This window comes from Stenella coeruleoalba, assembly GCF_951394435.1.
Source record: "Stenella coeruleoalba genome assembly, chromosome: 3".
Lineage (NCBI taxonomy): Eukaryota > Metazoa > Chordata > Mammalia > Artiodactyla > Delphinidae > Stenella > Stenella coeruleoalba.
In genome coordinates, this window is record NC_137148.1 from 120,224,900 (window position 1) to 120,245,529 (window position 20,630).

Below are 20,630 nucleotides of genomic sequence, written 5' to 3' on the forward strand. Positions count from 1 at the left end.
AATGCTGAGGAAATTCTTCAATTTTCTGAGCTTTAAATTAGTACGTTTCCACGATGATTTTATAGATCAGAGGTCGGCAAAGTTTTGCCTTTTTCTTTTACTATAAAAGGCCAGGTAGTAAATCTTTTCAGCTTTACAGGCCATATGATCTTTGTTGTAATTACTCAACTTTGCTGCTGCAGTGTAAAAGCCACCATAGCAATTCATCAATGAATTGGCATGACTATGTTCCAATAAAATTTTATTTTTAAAATTAGGCAGCACTATTTACAATAGCCAGGACATGGAAGCAACCTAAATGTCCATCAACAGAAGAATGGATAAAGAAGACGTGGCACATATATACAGTGGAATATTACTCAGCCATAAGAAGGAATGAAATTGTGCCATTTGCAGAGATGTGGATGGACCTAGAGACTGTCATACAGAGTGTCATAAGTCAGAAAGAGAAAAACAAATATCGTACATTAACGCATATATGTGGAATTTGGAAAAATGGTACAGATGAACCTATTTGCAGAGCAGAAATAGAGACACAGACATAGAGAACAAACGTATAGACACCAAGGGGGGAAAGGGGCGGGGGGATGAATTGGAAAATTGGGATTGACATATAAATGCTATTATGTATAAAATAGATAACTAATGAGAACCTACTGTATAGCACAGCGAGCTCTACTCAGTGCTCTGTGGTGACCTAAATGGGAAGGAAATCCAAAAAGGAGTGGATATATTATATGTATAGCTGATCCACTTTGCTGCACAGCAGAAACTAACACAACATTGTAAAGCAACTATACTCCAATAAAAAAAAAAAATAGGTGGCAGGCTGGATTTGGTCTGTGGGATGTAGTTTCTGAGCAATGCTACAGACCATCACCTAATAAATAATAATATCATTTATTTGTTTTTTCATTTACTTATTCAAAGAATATTTATCAAGAGTTACTATGTGTATCAGGCACCATTCAAGGCACTGGAGACAGAGCAGCAAAGCAGACAGGTAAGGACCCTGGTCTCTGAAACTTATTTTCTTGACAAAAGACAAACAATAAATAAGTAAACAAATAATTTTGGATAATTGTAGCTGCTTTGAATATATTAAAGCCGAATGTGTGATGGGCAGTATCTGAGGCCTGCAGGAAAACGTGCCTGGTATTTGTGATATGAGTCCAAGAAAGTGACTTTGCACAGAGGCTATGTGTCTGTGCACTGGTGCCTTACATAACGTTATCTTTACCCCTCATGACAACACCACAAGTTGTATTATTACGCTTTTTTTATAGAAGAGGAAAAAAATTCCTAGAGGCTTTGAGAAGAAAGATCACATGCCTATAGTTCATAGCTGCTAATGACAGAGCTGGGAGTCAAATCCAGATTCACTTGTTTCCAAGGGCCAAGGACTTCCAGTTTCTCCTAGGACCTAGAATCTTTGCTAAGGGAGTCCCGTGCAATGCCCATACTAGCTTTCAGTAAATTATAGGAAATCAGGATGGGAAAGAAACCGAGAGACACCTTCACTCACTCACCCTTTCATTCAAGTATCATTCACTCCTCTAACAAACATTTACTGAGTACCTACTAGGGACCAGGCACAACTGAGGATGTGGTGATGGACCAAACAAATAAGGTCTCTGACCACAGGGATGCTGGAAAATGTTGAAAACTGGCTCTGTGGAGGTAGAGGAAGCTCTGATTTGTACCATGTGCCGATTTGCATGGTGTAAGTACTTCCCCCATGGAGGATTTCAAGCTGCTAGCTTGTTGTGAAATGGCTTGCAAAATTCCTGACAATCTGACAATTGTTTTTCGTGACCAGCTCTGCACAACCCTGGGCTGTGGGCCCTCCATGCTTACCATCTAGTGGGGACACAGACAAATAATCAGACTATTTTAACACAGGGTAAGAAGTACGGTTATAGGGGGGTGAAGGTAGGATGTTTTTGGTGCTGGATTAATGCAAAGAATAGTCACTTAACCTCGACATGAAAACAGAAAGAAAGAATAGAATTGCTGTGATATATTTGACACCAAAGATGGATACTTGGAAACATATGTATTTTGATAGATAGAAATCCTCACTTTCTGCAGAAATATTTATCTTGTTGACACACTCCAAATGGTCCTTGGGCCAAAGTATTTAGATGGTTGTTTTACTTCTCAACTTTACTTGGTAAAAGAGAGCCTGATTTAACTAAAGGTTTGGGGTTCTAGTGTCATTCCTGCTGCTAACTGGTCCTGGGACCATGGGCAAGTGACTCGATTCTCTGTGTACTGGTGTCTAAATGACCCAAGGAATGTCAATGTCAGTGCTTCACTACTAAACCTCTCCAGTCACAAGAGTTTTATTTAGGTAAAGCGCCTCTTTTCTGTCCCCCTCAGTGGGGCCTCTCAGACAACAGGCACAAGTGACAAGATGGAATTCCGTTCAGGCATACCATACACTACTCCCATTTTCCAAACCCTAGAACCATTTAGAGAAGGCCCATCTTAGAACTAAAAATCTAGCAAGGCCCACATAAAAAAATTTAAAAAAAATACCTATAAAATCCACGTTATTCTAAAACCAAGATAGGACAGGAACGCGAATGCCATGTGGATGGCCTTTTGAAAATGTCAGCAGCTCTAAAATAGCTCACAAACGAAGACAAATCCTGGGACTTACAGGACTTGAGAGATTTTTCAGTCACATCTGCAGGCATCTGCTCGTTTCTAACGCCCACTGTCTTTGTAAAGGAGACAACGACTAGGACCTGTTAACTGGGACCTGTTCACACATTAGCTAAAAACATCAGGAAACCGTTGTTGCAGGAACACAGATGACCAATGCATGGGTCATCATCCTCACACCCTGGAGTTGTAATTGCCTTTCTAGTGGGACCCACGGCCAGGATCTGTGTTTTCAGGTTGTGTCCCTGGGTTCCCTGATTCCCACAGAGGAGGCTGAGGTCTGCAGCTGACTCCGCTGAGGCTCTCTTTCCACAGTCATCCTGATTCCATTCGCCTCTTCTGATATGATCTGTGTGGGCAGGCTGCTCGGACTGCGCCAGCACAAACCACAGCAATTCCAAGTCTTGCCTCACTTCATTTTCAAGTGAGCCTTACCTCCCAGGGACTGGAGATGTGATTAATGAAAGGACCACAGCTGAAACCTGAAAATCTATTTTTTGCGGTTGTTCCAAACATATGCACTGGCTTCATTTGGAATTCATTCCTCTGACTTTAGTTCAAAAGCAACACTTAGTGGTCTTCAGACAATATGGATGGTGGGCTGTGATGAAGACTTTGTCTGTGTCTACAGAGCCCAAATTGGACAGATCGATCGAGAGACTCAGATTCTCCACTCAGACTAACTTCCTAGAGGTTAATCATACAATGACCAAATCCATACTTCTCTGTGTCCTTTGTAAACCAAACCTCACTCCACATCAAAAAGCTACCAGGTATCTGGGTCTGTGAGGCCCACTGTAATTTTCCATCGGAATATCAGTAATTGCACATTCAACTAGATTGGCTAACAGGCAACAGAGGTCACATAGTTAGTCAGAGGGACCACAGGGAGTGGTGAAGACTGTGACGAAGTGGAAAGCACAGGCCTTGTGTACCGGAGGCAGCTTCTACTTTGTTCCCCCAGATTGTTGCCATGTGACAATGTAAGCCAAGTGCTATAGGATCTGCTAACTTTTCAAAGGAATCCTGCAATCTACATTTTGATGTAAAGCCTCTCAATTTTTAATGGTTCACAATTAATTTTTGTTTAAGCCCATAGCCCACACACATCTGTGGGTTTGAACCTGGCATGCAGACCACAAGTTTGTAATCTCTGGAATTGACAGAACTACTTTCTACAACCATCTGTAATTTTGGCGATTTTGCCACAACTCAGAAATGTAGCCAAACTGAATCTTCCACCCCTGCCATGCACCTTTCTTTTTTAATATATTTTATTTAATTATAGCATGCATTCAGGAAAGTGCATACGTCCTAAGTGCACAGGCTCACAAACTGAACATATATGTAAAACTAATACTCGGTTCTGGAAATAGAATATGATCTGCCTTCTGGGAGCCCCCCTCCAGTCATTACCCACCCCTACAAGATTAACACAGTTGCAGACATTTTTCTGTCACCTTTTTTCTAAGTAAAGTCAAATTCATGCATCAAATGAACACTGGCTGCTCATGAATTAGTTATAGTAACGCAGACTGTGGATTGCCAAAAGGCAAAGTATGTGTATATAATCGCCATGCTAGGAACCTTGGTCTGATATTTCAAACAATGTATCAGCAGGGTTTAAAATAACAGCCTCCACCAAGTTTTCCATTCACTTTGTCCGTACAAGAAAATCCAAGGTAAAGGCTTTGAATTCATAGCCTTTTTGTTACCTAATCCAGGTCATTTGAGCCAAATGCTTCCCTAGCTACATGTGTAGATAAAATCCAAATCTATGTGTAGTTTTCTAGTCTCTGAAATGAGTATCACCATTCTTTTCATGAAATCAGCTCTATGTATAAAATACAGGACTTTGCTGCAATGCATGTATTTATCTTACCAAGTTTATGTCAGACCATCGAAAGCCCTGCTCTGCTTTGCCTTCTCAGTGTGTTTGTCTTTTCTTTCTTCAGCAGTCATCCTGCAGTTTAAATTCTCTGGTCCTCACATCCTTTGTTTGGAAAGCAACCTGAATCTGGCATCAATTGTTTTTTAAGTGAGAAATAAATAGTCTGTGAAGTATGTTATGGCACAAGACGCTAAAACAAAAAGACAGGGGTTTGCGGGCTTTGTGTCAAAACACACACCAGCACTTGGCGAAAGCAGTCCTGGTGAACTTACCATCGATTGCGATGGCTTCTTGATAGCTTCAGCTGCTGCCCATCTGCTCAGGCTGCCCGCTGTCATTCCAAGCTGCACCTCCTCCACGCCCAGCTGCGGGGCAGAGAATCACCGCGTTACACTCCCACTGCATAGCTGCCGGCCCCACTGTCTGCCTGGATCTCTGCATTACAGCATATTGACCATTTCACAAAGTGGGATTTAAAATCCCACTTCATTAATAGTCTATGAAACACAATTCAAGCAACACTGAGATGGCTTTTCACCTATCATATGTGAAGTTTTTTTGCAATTTTCATTGCTCGACTGAGACGACCTATGCTTGAGGAGAATGAGGAAATGGAAATTCTTATACAATGCTGGAGTCAGCATAAACGCATTCTAACGTTCTAGAAGGTAACACATACCAAGTCTGGTAGGCAGGACTTTGGTCTCCATGGCTTTTGCTCCTAACATGACGAAAAGGACTTTGCAATGGAATTAAGGCTACTAATAAGTTGGCCTTCCCATAGAGAGATGCTTCTGTGTTATCAGATGGGCCCAATGTGATTACAGGAGCCCTGAAAATCAGAAGAGGAGACAGAGAGATGCGGACAGTGTGAGAAGGCTTTGCCGCCATCGCTGGTTCTGAGATATGGCAGGTTCCGTGCAGGTACTGGTGAGTGAGCTCTAGGGGCTAAGAGAGGCCCCAGCTGACAGCCATCAAGAATGCAAGGACCTAGTCCTGCAGCTGTGAGGGACTGAATTCTCTCAACAGCACAAAGGGGCCTGGAAACAGATTCTCCTCTGGAGTCTCCAAGAGGGAACATACCCTGCTGACACCTGGTTCTGGCCTTTTGAGACTCAAAACAGAGAAACCAGCCAAACCCATTGGATTTTTTACCTACAGAACTCTGAAATAATAAATGAGTGTTGTTTCAATTCACTAGATTTGCCTTACTTTATAATGGCAGTGTGTTCGTCAGGATTCTCCAGAGAAACAGAACCAACAGGATAGAGGTGTATTCAAGAGGAGACTTATAGGGCATCCCCGGTGGTGCAGTGGTTGAGAGTTCACCTGCCGATGCAGGGGACACGGGTTCGTGGCCTGGTCCGGGAAGATCCCACATGCCGCGGAGCGGCTGGGCCCGTGAGCCATGGCTGCTGAGCCTGCGCGTCCGGAGCCTGTGCTCCGCAACGGGAGAGGCCACAACAGTGAGAGGCCCGCGTACCGCAAAAAAAAAAAAAAAAAAAAAAGAGTAGACTTATTATCGGAATTGGTTCAAGTGTTATGAATGAAGGCTGAGAAGCCCCACGATCTGCCGCATGCAACCAGGAGAGCCAGTGGTATAATCCAGGCTGAGTCTCAGACCCTGAGAATCGAGGGACCTCTGGTGTAATTTTCTGAGTCCAAAGCCCGAGAACCAGAAGCTCTGATGTCCTAGGGCAGGAGAAGAAGGAAGTCCCAGATCGAGAAGAAAGAGAGATTCTGGTTCAAGGCGGCGACACAGGAGGAGCCTGGGCTCACCTCCTCTCATGGAAACTGCGAATCTGCAGCTACATCAAATCAAACAGGACAGGCTGGCACACAATCTCGCCAAAAACCCCGTCCCCGGCACGGCCTCCCACAATCAGGAGGGAACTGAAAACCCAGAGCTTCTCCCTGTGGAACAGAGTTTGAACCCCACATAGAGCAACCCAGCTTTTAAGACCTGGTCCTGAGAGACAGTCCCCCAAAACATCTAGCTTAGAAAACCAACAGGGCTTCTGTCCACGAGACCGCAAGGCTATACCCATCTGGGAAACTGTTAGGGGAAACACTGACCAAATCCTCCCGCCCTGGCCAGGCCCGGGAACCACTTCCCAGACGGGAACCACTTGCATGAGTTACCTTACAACAGGAGGTCCTGGTAAGGAACGCGGAACTTACAAGCTACCGCCCACCGAAAGAATTCGGGAAAGGTCAAAAGGAGAGACGAGACGCCAGTCCGTATGTCCTACCAACCTCCCAAAATCCTTCTCGCTGGAATCCATCTTAGCTGAGCGACGCACGCACCACCAGGAAGGATCCTGCGTCAGAAATGATTGGCCAGAGACAACCCGGAAACTACCCTCATTACCATAAAACCCGAGATTGCGAGTCACGTGGCAGAGCAGTTCTCCTGGGTTCCCTGACCCTGCTTCCTTCCGTCCCGCGCCTTTTCCCAATAAAGTCTCTTGCTTTGTCAGCACATGTGTCTCCTCGGACAATTCATTTCTCAGTGTTAGACTAGAGCCCACTCTGGGCCCTGGAAGGGGGTTCCGCTTCCTGCAACAAAACAGCTCTTAAAGGGCTCACGCTCAAACTCACCCAGTTAGGGCTCAGTGAAGAGGCAGCCTATGGAAAGCAGCCCAGACTCCATGTGAAGGAGGCTCATTTGCTCATCGTAAGGTGTCGGTCTGAGGAACATGAATCTAATTCAGCACACATGTAGGGGCCTGCTGGCTGGGAGGCACCATCTTCAAGCTCTAGGCAGTGGAGGCATCTTTTTAAAAAACATCTTTTTTAAAAACGTTACGCTTTTTAACCTTTTTTTTTTCTTTTCTTTTTTCCTGTGGGCACTATCTATATGCTTTCCTTCTACCTCATCCCAGCTGACAGGTACCATCTTTGAGCTCTAGCTGGCAGGATCCACTTTTTCTTTCTTTTTTTCTTTGGTTTTCTCTTTCTTTTTCCTCTCTATGTGTTCATTTTCTTCTGTATGTGTGAATGTGTTGAAGTATACGTAACACCATGTTGATAGAACGTTCTATCTGGGTTCTGGTTGGGGCCCCCCAAGGCCAAGAATAAAACGCTGTGTACTAGGTACTCCACAGGACTGGCAAGGGCAGCCACTGAAAATTAGCCCTTCATCCCCTCCAGGGTATAAAGGATGTGAGGCTGAAAAGATTTAGGGAACTTGTTGCTGCTGCAGGGAACATGGGGCCTCTTCTCCTGGCCATTTGTGGAAGAACTGGGGAGGAAGTTGACCTCCATCTTACAACAAATGAAAGAGGGGGACTCCAAGAGGACAGCACAGAGAACTTGTTACCTCCCCTGGAGTTTGGAGGTTCAACATGTGTTGGAGTGTGACACATTTTTTAGTAACTCATTGATTCATTCATTCATCCAACCAAAACTGACTGAGCCAACCAGCATATATCATGCATTGTGCTGGGTGCTGGATTCTAGGCCTCTTGTTTTTTATTAAACCTGTTAGTAATCTAATTATTAGAATAAAGGAGTAGACCACTGTCGTTTGCCTTCCCCAAATCCATCCCTGCTTATTCTGGATAAAGCCCCTAATTTGAACTAGGGAATTTCCCTTGCGCCCACCTCACAGGACATGCACTTCACTTCTCCTTCAACTGAAGCCCATCAGTGGCTCTTATTCCCATGATCATTGTGATTGATTCAGGAATGAGCACATGAACCTAACAGACCCATGAGATACAATAAAATGTTGGCTGGCAGTCCTTGAGCAGAGACAGTTTCTCTTTTTCACTAGATGTGACTTGAGAATAAGCAGGAGCTGGAGCAGATGCAGCCATATTGCTACTATGAGGAACCTGGGAATTGAGTCACTATAAGAAAGAAAGCAAAAGAAAGAACGAACGAAAGAAAGAAAGAAAGGCTGGTGATATTGCTTGAACCCAGGATGAAACCATAACTGAAGCTAGCCTTACCCTTGTATTATTTATATCTATAAACTAATCATTCTCATTTTGCTTAAGTCACCGAATTTATGGGATACCACTTGCAAGAAAAAAATGCCCTCATATTGATACATCCTCTGTTCTACTTCCTGTTCTCAACTCTAAAATGTTGAAAGCTTGAATTTAAATTCTCAAAATAGAATTTGAGACTCAAAGAGGAAAGATAATACGATCATCTAATACATTTAATACTATACATACATTTGATTTCAAGTAGGACAAATACGAGTTTACATCTTCAAATATGCCTAAACTAGAAGTGTCAATCAAAACACCCTTGCGACAAGGAAAGTGTGATAAGGCAATTAAGAATGATGAGAATGCTTTCCGTTCTCTTTTAAGCTTCTTTAATTAACCCTCTTGTTACTTTCCAGCTATTCACCTAATCTGACAATAGGGGTCTAGAGTGGACATGCTTGAAGGGTAACAGAAGAGAAAAAAGTCAGCACTTATTCTGACACTTAAACATCTGTCAGATGCCTCTGATCTGATGAAGGAACTTTGATTTTAGCTAGGATTTTTCATTTTTGCATTCTCTTCAGAGTCTTTGCCTTCAATAACACACTAGAACACATCTTGTCTTATACTTAACATCTGGAATGAGGAAAGATTTCCCAAAGGACCCTCGACTGCCTTATGCTCCCCTGGAGGAAATTCCCTGAGAGTTAGGCTGACAGTGTGTTAAACAGGCAGCACTCATCTGTGTGACAGTTCAGCGTCTCACCACATTTGAGAATAAAAGAATGAGGGCCAAAAAGAAGGAAACAAAGCTTGAATCAAAATCCTACTATCTCATTTCAAACTTTGGTTCAGGATTCGGCAACCAAGGTGGAAATGGCCTAACTTGTAGGCATTCTCTGTGCAATTCCATCCTAAGGAACTCTCTCGTTGATTTGATCTTCCCTCAGTATGCCAAAAAAAGTGACCCAAATAACCTTTCTTAATTCCAGCCCTTATCAAACATGGCTGGGCTTGATTCCTCGATCCCAAAACATACTAGCAAGGTGCCTATTTGGTCACAAAAGGGAGAATTTTCTTCTACAACATTTTCTTTTCCCTTTATAATTAATACCGGTCATACTTAACCTTTTGTCTCAGCCAGCTCTTTGAGACTGATGAAACCCAGACCCTCTTTCCAGAAAAATGCACATAATACAAGAAATTTTTTTCAAATTTCAGTGTTTCATGGGTCCTCTGAAGCCTATGCATAGTCTTTTTAGGTTAAGATTCCTGGATTATTGGGAATTCCCTGGTGGTCCAGTGGTTAGGACTCTGTGCTTTCATTGTTCAGGGCCTGGGTTCAATCCATCTGGGGAACTAAGATCCTGCAAACCACATGGCTAAAAAAAATATATATATATATATATATGTGTGTGTGTGTGTGTGTATATATGTGTGTGTGTGTGTGTGTGTATACATATATATATTCCTAGATTATAGACTAATACATTTTTTCCCATTTTATTCATCCATTCATTCATTCACTCACTCATTTATTCACCCAGCCAAATATGTAGCTCATGATACACCAAACACTGTCCTAAGTCCTTTGCAGTCATGTGAACTTCTTTTGCACCCAGGTGATTTTGTGGGGACCCACAGGCTCTGAGGGGTGAGTGTCACTCTCTGTGCTCTGGCACAGTGCCATTCTGTGCACTGGGAAAGAGGTTCTCCTTGCTCTGCAGAAAGGTAAGTTACCTTGTTTGATGCACTCCTGTAACATTGTTTCCCTCTGGGTGGATAGTCCCGTGTAGCTCTGTGAGAGCATTTTTCCTAGCAACACAGGGTTTTGGAGAAAACACCAGACCCCAGGTCAGAAGGTTTGAATTTGGCCCCAGCAGTACTGTTCAGCCACACTGACCTGGGCAAGTCACTTCATCTCTCTAACTCAATTTCCTGCTCCGTGAGATGGAGCTAATAACGACTGCCTCACATCACCTCTTTCTGGGAGGGTGAGTAGAAAATAACGGAACAAGAAAACGTATGTGAAAGCATTTCGTAAGCCACAAAACAAATGATTATTAGTATTATTATTGTCATTGTTATGCTACCGTTGTTGAAAATCAGACCCGTATCTTCACTTTGGGCTCTATAAAGTGACAGAGAGGGGCAAGAGATCACTCTTAATCTGAATTCCAGGTTTCTATTTTGAATGCAAATCAAGTTGTTGAAACAGAGCAGGTAGCACATTTCCAAAACTGCGGGACCTCTCATGAGGCAATTCTCAGCCTCTTAGTTGTAGCGTACTACATTGGAGTGAATGACATGCACACACCAACATTTGCCCCACGGAAACTTAGATAACTTCTAGGCATTTCAACAATGCAAGTACACTTTAACTGCCTTTCTTGAGAGTATCTTGAAAGACATTTGCCGGCAGTATTAGGATTCTTTTGGTGGCAAGTAACAGAAATCAACTCTGCTTGCCTTACCTTCCAGATGAGGATTTATTCTCCAGTTACAACAGGGTCTTGTGGATGGCACGAGATGGCCTGAGTTGCTTGGTGGTCAGGAGGGGTTGAAGCTATGAGCCAGAACCCTCAGAACTCCACCTCTCTGTGTGAGTTGCTTCCGTGGATCCTGGCTCTTTCTTATCAGATCAGCTTCCTGGGAACCTCTGGTCCCATGGCAGGCAGAATGTGGCTGTACCCAGCTCCTGATTTGACATGTATGCATCCAGCACCCCAGGCAGACCTAAGCTAGCTCTCTGTCCCAATTCCACATCCCCAGAAAAGAGGCTCTGATTGGCCTGAGTTGTATCCTCTAAACAGGAACTAGATGACGGTGAGCTTACAAGCCTGTAGTCACCTTTTCCCAAATTGAAGGGCAATATTAAAACAGTTCATCACTCAAGGTTCACCTGCTTATCACACATATTCCTCCAATGTGCTTCTTCAGAAAGTAAGGTGGATTCATTGAGAGATACAGTTGGTTTATCTTCAGCTTAGCTTCTCACTCATTAAATTGGTTTGCTTTCTTCATTGTGGTCCCTTCTGGGCCACAGGAGGAACTAGAAATGCTGTCTTCTTGTTACCTGATAGTCTCTCCAAACTTCTTTTCAATATTCTTTTTTTCCTAAGTGACAATCATGTGACTAGCCTTGACATGTTTCCTGTTCTAAAGGAATTTACCATTGATTTAGCCTTGGGTTGGAATAATTTATGGCACTCACGTGACCTTGCAAGGCCACTGTAGAACCTAAGAAGTGGGTGAATCTGTGTCTCAGCTGGAACTGGGATCATACACCGTTGAATGTTTTCTCTTCAATTTCCATTTCTGTTCTTTCTTTATATATTTTGCTTGTCTTACTGCCTGCAGGCTTTTTCACATAGTAGAAGCATGGCTGTTGATATTCCTCAAGCTCTATGGCTAAGAGCTTCACTTACCTCCAGGAGAAAATGACTTTATTATCTAGAACTCAAGTCCAAAATACCCAAGGCTGTTCTGATTGGCTAATGCAAGTCACATGTCTCCTCTGGACAAATCAACTGTGACAGGTGGAATACTTTGAACAATGTATAGGGATGTAATGTGGAAATGAGGGGCAGACAAAACAATGTATCTAGCCAATGTATAAACATACCACCTCTTCCTTCATGTTTCTGCCATGGTCCCTACCATCTCAATCCTCCATACAGTAGAGAGAAAGCACTGACAAAGCAAAACGAGGAAAGTCAGACCCTGCACGTCTGCTAGGAGGTACATCAAAGGCATCTGTGTGAAGTACCCAAATTCTCAGCTTCTTACCCCTGTGTGATTAAAGCTCATTTATGGTATCAGATTCACAACATTTGGAGAGTTCCAGCTGGTTCTTTCTTCTCCCCTCCCTTCTCTAAATCTCTGGAGGAAAAAGATACTGCTTACTGTAAGGAAATGAGGAAAAGCTAAGTCTCTGCTGGAAGCATGGTCAGAGAAGAGCTATATTTAAACAACTGCTGTCTTAGTCCCCACAAACATTCCCTTTCAGGGTATTTTCCATTGAAAAAAGAAAGAAAGACTTTAGACAAAAAGTAAGGGCTTCAGGAAATGAATCTCAAATGGTAGGATTTCAGGTGTCATCAACAGGCAGCGGCGTGGTGATGATTTGAATGAGCAAAAGGTAGAACCCTCCAGTCACTCCTCAGATCACAGCAGAATAGGAAAACTAAGGAGATATTGCATCAGAGCAGGACGACTAGAGAATATTTCACAGTAACTTTTTTCATTTTGATTTTTATCTCTTTATTTTTTAAATTGAGGTAATATTGGTTTATTTTTTAAATTTTTATTGGAGTATAGTTAATTTACAATGTTGTGCTAGTTTCAAGTGTACAGTAAAGTGAATCAGGTATACACATACATATACCCACTCTGTTTTAGATTCTTTTCCCATATAGGTCATTACAGAGTGTTGAATAGCATTCCCTGTGCTCATACAGTAGGTCTTTATTAGTTATCTATTTTATATATAGCAGTGTGTATATGTCCATCCCAGTCTCCCAATTACCCCTCCCCACTCCCCTTCCCTGCCTCCCCATAACCATTAAGTTTGTTCTCTACATCTGTGACTCTATTTCTGTTTTGTAAATAAGTTCATTTGTACCATTCTTTTACTTCCACATAGATAACATTATATAAGTTTCGTGTGGACGTTATACAGTTGACCCTTGAACAACACAGGTTTGAACTATGCAGGCCCACTTGTATGTGGATAATTTTCAAAAAATATGTAATACAATACTACATGATCCATGGTGGGTTAGCACCCCTAGGCCCCGCTTTATTCAAGGGTGAACTGTATTTAGACTTCTGTAAACACTACAGGGTACTCACCACCAAAAGTTTTGTTTCCATCTGTCACCATACGCTTGGCCTCCCTTACCCATTTTGCCCTCCACCCATAGTAACTATTTCTGAGGGGGTGGCGCAAGGAGTAATTGTTACTTCATTTCCCAGTACCAAAATATGACATCACATACAAATCGTGGCCTGTATTTTATACCTGAGTATAAGTACTTTAAGTACTTATACTTAAAGTATAAGTACTTATACTTAAAGTACTTTAGACTTTCAAGGTGAAGGAAATCAGTCAGGTTGATGTGTTCGTTTTGCAGATGCAATTAAGGGGCCCACAATGACCTTTTACTTGAGAATCAATTTTTTTTTTTGTGTTTCTATTTACTGTTGATTAAGAACCAGTCATTTTACAACTCTGTTAAGTTAGAAGTTAACTTACAGAAAAATGATCAAGTACAATGTTTTTCTCTTCCATCTGGTAGAAAAAAATAATCCAGAAATCTGGCTTTATTATCCTAAAGGACATTCACCAGTTTTGTAACCAATTGAGCATTCTTATTCTCAGCCTTACTTATTTTTTTCTACTCCCTATAAAATCCCAGGTTTTCATATCATCTGTGGAACTTGCTTTGTCATTCTTGTAGTGCTCTCATGAATACATTAAATGTATTCTTGTATTCTCCCACGAATACGTGAAACCTTGACAAGTGCTCAGTTTGCGTTAAAATAATGTTTTAATATGTTGACTATAATAACTTGGTTTCCCTCTGGGCTCCAATTTCCTATTCCTTACTTCCTTTCCAAATCCCTGGCCAGCTTTTTCAAAAGGTAGATTCTGGGTCCCTCCCCAGAAATGCTGATTCAGTGAGATATTGGGGAATAAGTATTTTTAAATGTTCTTCTTGTGATTCTAACACATTACTAAATTGGACTCAATACCTTGATATTATTAACAGTAATATTAACAGTAATAATAAAACTACTACATTTACTACATCAGATCATAGTAACAATACCAACTATTGTGCATTTACTGATTATACAGCCTCTGTGCTATTTGCTTCATACTCTTTGTGCCATTTATTTTTACCTAATCCCTATCCAAACCCTAGAGATAAAGAAGCCCCTTGGAAAGCTACATTCGTTTTTTAAGGCTACAAGGCTAGATACTAGGATACAGAAAGAATGCCTTATAAAGTAAAAATAACACTAGCTGACTTTAATCAAGCCCTTTCTCTTTGCCAAGGTTGCTGCTAAGGAAATGACACTTGGGTGCTCATCACTTTGCCCAGACCGAAACTCAATGTTTTTGCCTGATCCATCAGTTAATTAATTCATCCGAACAGCATTTGTCAACTACTGCCATTTTCTAGTTACTGCCCTAGGGACACTGGGGAACAAAGTATCTTACCTTTAAGAAACTTATCCCGCTTACAAGGCCAGGGAATTAGTTTTTATCTAAAACTCAGCCCCTGGCCAACTGGGATATTTTTGTCTATACTCCCAACACTTACCTAGGATTATGATCTCCTCAGTTTATGATCTTGGGTGATAATGAATGCAGAAGGGTTTGTCGAGAACTGACTACCCCTAAATCTCTTGGACACTTTGTTAAGAGGAAATTATTTTAGGTGATATTGTCTCTGCAACGCACCCCCACCCCCGACCTTTTTCTCTCACATGGAGTCTGGTGGGGTTTTTTTGAAAGGTTCAGATGAAATCTTTGGTCAATAAAGAAAGTTAGATGGTACAGGGGTCTGAAGATTTCAAGAGTTCATGGGTAGAATCCAGGAGATCTTTGAACTTGGATGGGAAAAATTATCTTTATTTTCATTAACCTTTAACTAAAATGAATCTTTCTTTAATTATGCATGTAGGTAATAAGCCACAGTACTATAAACAACCTGTTTCTTGTCATCAGTACAAATCAGACTTTTTCGTATTACTTGCTATAGGCGTCTGTTAATATTGTATGTACTTACCACCACTTTGATATTATATTTATTAGACTGCTAGATCGTGTTATTTAGTGCATGAGTAAAGAATCACATAATTACTACATCAGAAATTTGTTTTCTAAATATTTTGCTAACTTTATTTCCCTATTTGATTTCCTTTGTAAGCCTGTATTTTTATACATTTAAAAACATTATTCTAAGAAGAGAATCCAAGGCTGTACTCCCCCACCAACCCACACACATTAAGCTATGCAATATAGAGCAATACCAGACACCTGACATCCACAGAAGATATTCCAAAGCTATTGTAATTATCTAAATTTATAAATGCCGCTGAGTACAGCAGGTAGGAATCTCAGTACACAAACTCCAGTAAGCAAGAAGTTTAACTATTTTTCCATAACGTAATTCCTCCTAAGAGCCTCTTTCCATCATGAAACCCAGGATCAGTCAATTCAGGGTGCACCCCTCCTTTCGAGAGTGGTATCTGTGTTCCTGGGGGAGGGGGAGCGTAGCACCCAGGCTTTGTGGAACAGGCTTACCTGCTCCGTTTTCCTCTCCTCTGATACCCTCAGCCCCACCTGATCCCAGTCCCTCGGGCCCCAAGGGGCTGCTGGGTGGGCTTGTTCTTGGCCCGGGGCTTCTTTGATGTTGTCTCTATCTGATTGCTGAGCCCTGCCAGGTGTGTGGGGAATGTCCTGCTCTTCTCAAGCCACGCATAGAAGCTCTGCCCTTTTCTGTCCTGGGTCCATCCTCCTACAAGTACCATGTAGCTATTTCTTCTCGGGGGTCTCATCCTTTCCCGGAGCAAAACCAGAAGCAGGGCACAGCTCCTCTCTTCTCTTAGATCTCCCAAACCAAGCTGGATTTTTGTCACCCACTCGTAGAATTTCATCCACCTGGGCATAGGTTGGCAGGTGGGGTCGAAGGGGAAGAAAGATTAAAGGGCCATTTTTTTTTTTTTTTTCAGATATATCCTTGAGTCTAAGCTTCCCTACTTCACTCTCTTCCTCACCTGCTCTTAATTGGAGCAACTTTCTAGTCTGGAAGGCTAGGAAGCTTTGCTCCTAACTTCTCTACGCCCCCTCAGATCCTACAATCTGAAATGCAAACACACAGTTTTAAAAACTCAAAAGCCTTTGCTGTGTCTCCTCCTTCCTGAGGCAATCTCTCAGCTTGGTGGCCCAATTTAGGGAAGAGTCAAGGGATTCACAGGAAATACCAGTGAAAACACAGCAGGCAGTTCCAAATATTTTCCCACCACAAAAATATACAAATCTGCATCTCAAATACACGAACTACAGTGGAAAAAATTAACGTATCCATTCTCACCGTCAATGCGAAAGTCTGTTAGCGAGCAGGAACTAACAACGACGTGATGAGACATGGGTGCTGGCTGCTTGGACAGGCTCACTGATTGGCTAAATGACTTACTTCTGTGCAACGTGCTGTCAAGTTACGGGGGAGTCAAAATGGCGACTCCATAAAACACAACTTGTTCCCTGTCATCCGGTACTAGGTGCTCTCTAAGCCTCAGGTTGTACGAGTTCGTCCCCCCTATGATGCTCTGGGTAAACAGCCATCTTAACTCAGGGAAAATGATACAGAGTAAGGCGCTTAAGACTGAGCAGTGAGTAGGAAGGTTTTCCTGCCAAGCAGAGTCTAGGCTCTGTGGGGATGAGGGAGGGGAAAAGGAGTGGGTCTTCTACAGAAAAAGACAACAACCTCCTCTGTCAGTGGCAGGAAAGCAGAGTCCCTGTGGTGCTGACTAGCTGCTTCCACCCCGGCTGTGGGCTGGGTCCACACTGGACTGGCTGCAGATAGGCAGCATCTGTCTCAGGAGTAGCGTCCAGCTGCCCCTGCTGCAGACCTGAGGGGCCAGGTTGGGGTTATGGCTCCCAGTCAGGCCTGCATTTCCAGTGGGGATGACACAACTTACCACGTGACTATCTGGTAATCTTTTCACCTCATGTGGCTGAGCTTGTAGAGGGCAGAAACCATGGCCTTTCAGCCTGTGCAGGGACCAGCCCACAGGAAATGCCCTGCAGTACTCGCTCCCCAGGGTTTGCTGAGCCCGCCCTTTGTGTGAGTTTCTGGGCTTACATTTGAAACGCCCTATCCTATTTCACCCTCACAAAGAGCCTCTGAGGTACAGACAGCAGCACCTCAGAGAAAACAAGCTTGTCACCTTGGGTCACACACCTGGTAAGCGACAGGGCCAAGGTCTGAATTGGGAGTGGCTGACCTCCAAGGCCTGGCCCCTAAACATCTACAACACTGAAGAGACAGCTGGAGAAGCATTCTACAACATCCCCGTGCGTCAGGAGATGCTGTAAACGCAGGACGCTTTGGGGCCTTCCCGGGACAGGCCCCTCCCCCATATCCTCTGCTTTAGCTCCTCTCTGCAGTACCTAGATAACGGAATCTGATATACATTTCCTGAGTTGTAACAGTGACCTCCGTGCATTGTTGCTTGGGGGTATCGACCACTGCAGCTTCTGAGGAGAAATTTGGCCCAACTCAGTTAACTTAGTATTACACAAACCGCACTCCCAGTGACTCAGTGTATACATGCCAGTGGATTTTTCTCCCAGGTCTACAAAAGGACTCATTTGGTGTTTTCATAGAAATACTGTCTCTAGTGGCAGGAATTTGGAGGTACCCATCACCGGGAGAGGGAAGGAGGAAAAGGTGCTAAGTCCACAGTCATTACGAGGAGGAGGAAAAACACTTTCCATGTAAACCTTGAAGTTTTGCAGTAACCGGAGTACATTTGGAAGATATAGGTCTGCAGTTTTAATGCGAGGCCCCGTGTGGAATTTATACAGTAAACGGCTCCTGGGGTACTGCTTTAAATGCTTCACAAATCAGTAGTCTGAACAGATGGAGGCTGGGTGGGTAAGTAGTAAGAGATCAAACTTTGGGATCTGATAAGCCTTGTCTTACTCACAGTGCAGCCTCAGTCTGGTGCCTGCTGAATTAGCTACTCAATTACACCTGTGGGACAGATAAATGACTATGACACTTCTTTTAAAAACAGTTTTGAGGGCTTCCCTGGTGGCGCAGTGGTTAAGAATCCGCCTGCCAATGCAGGGGACACGGGTTCAAGCCCTGGTCCAGGAAGATCCCACATGCCACAGAGCAACGAAGCCTGTGCGCCGCGACTACTGAGCGGGCGCTCTAGAGCCTGTGAGCCACAACTACTGAGCCCATGCGCCTAGAGCCCTTGCTCTGCAACAAGAGAAGCCACCGCAATGAGAAGCCCGCGCACCACAACAAAGAGTAGCCCCTGCTCGCTGCAACTAGAGAAAGCCTACACGAAGCAATGAAGACCCAACGCAGCCATAAATAAATAAATGTTTAAAAAAAAAAACAAAACAGTTTTGAATGAAAAGGGCATGATGCAGTATGGCTGGTTATACCTCTGCTGTCTCTCTGTCTCTCTCTGTCTCTCTTTCATGCACACATACACACATGCACAGAAGCCAGAGCCGTCAAGAGAAGCAAAGTCTGGAAGTAAACAGAGGAAATATACCAAAACATTGACAGTGATTATATACATTATGTGGTGGGTCTGTGGGTGTATTTAAACTATATTTTTCTTTCTAATTTTCTGTATCTTCTAATACATAATATAGATATATATTTTCTAATATATATTTCTGTTATTTCTAATCTTCTGTATTTTCATGTAATTTTCTTTAACATAAACGTTTTTTAAATCAAAAGAAGTCATGTACAAAGGGAAGAAAGGAATGCTTTTGATGGCTAATATATATATGACACATGGTTTTATACATTATATATAAATATAATGGTTATATAATATAGATATAGATAATCTCCTCAAAAGGCCTGCTTTTGGATCTGCAAAGAAAGACTGGGAGCATAGTCTAAGGTGGAGTTGAAAGCTGAAATTGTCCTACATAAGTAAACAATAAGATGTGTGGGTCTGCACCTGCATCTGGTGGAGAGAGACAAAGAAGAGAAGGGGAGGGTGGGGGAGGAGTGGGGAGGGGTTGGGGAGGGGTTGGGGAGGGGAAGAGAGGGGTGGGGGAGGGGTGGGGGAGGGGTGGGGGAGGGGAGGGGAGGGCCTGAATAAAGTGGCAGCAGGCAGACCCAAGAAAATAAAATGACACTGAAAAATTTCTCATGATGGGGATTTTAGAAATCATTGAGAAAAGCAATGTTCGGGTTTCCATGTTAACTGCTAGTAACAGAGCATCTCCTGTGGGCCAGGCCACGTGCTTGGGGTGGGGCTCTGAAAATGAGAGAGACAAGACCTCTGTTTTTGTGCCTTTCATGTTCTAGAGAGGGGGCTGATCACAATAGCTAGTGTTTATGTAGCACTTAATATGTGCCCAGCAGCATGCTCAGTACTTTACACGTATTAACTCCTTCAATCCTCACAGCAATTCTCTGAGTTCCTTATTTTACTGATGTAAAACTTTTTTGAAAACAAAGTTACATAACTTGCATTAAGACCCCTTAGCCAGCACATGATGGGGTTGGGATTAGAACTCATGCAGGCTGCCCCTAAGATTTGCAAATAAAGGCAATGACAGGTTATAGTGAATGGTAGGAAAGGCGTATGCAGAGGATTTTGGTGAGTAACTGGGAAGAATCCACTTTTGACAGATTGGTCCTGGAAGGCCTTAGGTGGTAATATTTAAATTGAAATCTAAATGAAGAATAGGAGACATTTCTAAATTGAGAAGAATTTTTCTTCATTATCCCCACACACGACAAGTTGGCCATACACAACAGCCTCGACAGTAATGGGGCTTTGAGGTTATGGCCGAAAGATCCTCCATAAAAAAGGGTGAGTAAAGTTGCTAGGGATAGAGAGAACACTGACCAGGACTAGACACCAGGCATGCTCGCTTTCCTCAAAAGCATTCTAGGGGAAAGTAATTTTCAAACCAGGAGACCAGGGATGGTATTCACAAGGACAAAATAGACAAGGGCAAACCAGGCAGTGGACACTCAATTACACAGTAGAGACAGGAGCTGAAAGAAAAAGGAAGAAGTTGCAATTCCTCCCTCCCCACCGACCTCAAAGTATCTTTTGCATTGTATCTTCAGGTCAGTTTCCTCAGAGGCATTATTACAAACTGGCACAGGATAAAGTAGTACAGAATTAACCAGGTTTTGCTGTGTTCCAAATCCATGCTCACAGTATACAATTCACTTTTAGAAAGCAAGAAAAGAGGCCTGTTTTTAACAGAGAAGCATGAATAGTAACACTGGCCATTCATGAATAGTTGTTGCTAAGTGGAAAATGATTCTAACACATTTTATTATTCATAAGGAATCAGGACTAAATAGCTGGTGAGATGAAGCTTCGGC

At 42.8% G+C, this 20,630-nt stretch overlaps 1 protein-coding gene across 8 annotated transcripts in view; it reads right to left on the bottom strand.

The window, feature by feature from the left end:
* NR3C1 (nuclear receptor subfamily 3 group C member 1) overlaps positions 1-6,852 on the bottom strand; it is an 807,313-nt gene extending 800,461 nt beyond the window's left edge. For 5 of the 8 annotated variants that reach the window (XM_079916195.1, XM_079916193.1, XM_079916196.1 and 2 more), the window contains exons 1-2: positions 6,704-6,843; positions 4,834-4,926 (exon numbers count right to left, since the gene is read on the bottom strand). The gene's annotated coding sequence lies outside the window, so the exon portion shown is untranslated. Of the gene's footprint in view, positions 1-4,552; positions 4,568-4,833; positions 4,927-5,240; positions 5,259-6,703 lie in introns of those variants that run through there. The other 3 variants (XM_079916194.1, XM_079916197.1, XM_079916198.1) reach the window with 3 other exon arrangements.
* Positions 6,853-20,630: the final 13,778 nt, after the last annotated feature.